The following is a 270-nucleotide window of genomic DNA, read 5'->3' on the forward strand; positions in this document are numbered from 1 at the left end:
AAAAAGAAATTCGTAAAAGAGGGAAAAAAAAGGAAGAGGAAAAAGGGACGGAAAAGAAAAAAAAAAAGGGGACCCGGAAAGAGGAGAAATTTAGAAAGAGGGGAGGGAGGGGGAGGGAATAATACCAAAACGAGAAGAAAAAGAAAGGAAAAAGAGAGGAAAAAAAGAAAAGGAGGGAAAAAAAAGGGAAAGGGGGGGGGTTTTAAAGGGGGAAAAACGAAAGGGAGAAAAAGGAAGGGGGGAAAGGGAAGGGGAGGAAGGAAAGGAGGG

This window comes from Penaeus monodon, chromosome 30 (genome assembly GCF_015228065.2).
Source record: "Penaeus monodon isolate SGIC_2016 chromosome 30, NSTDA_Pmon_1, whole genome shotgun sequence".
In the NCBI taxonomy this organism is placed as follows: domain Eukaryota; kingdom Metazoa; phylum Arthropoda; class Malacostraca; order Decapoda; family Penaeidae; genus Penaeus; species Penaeus monodon.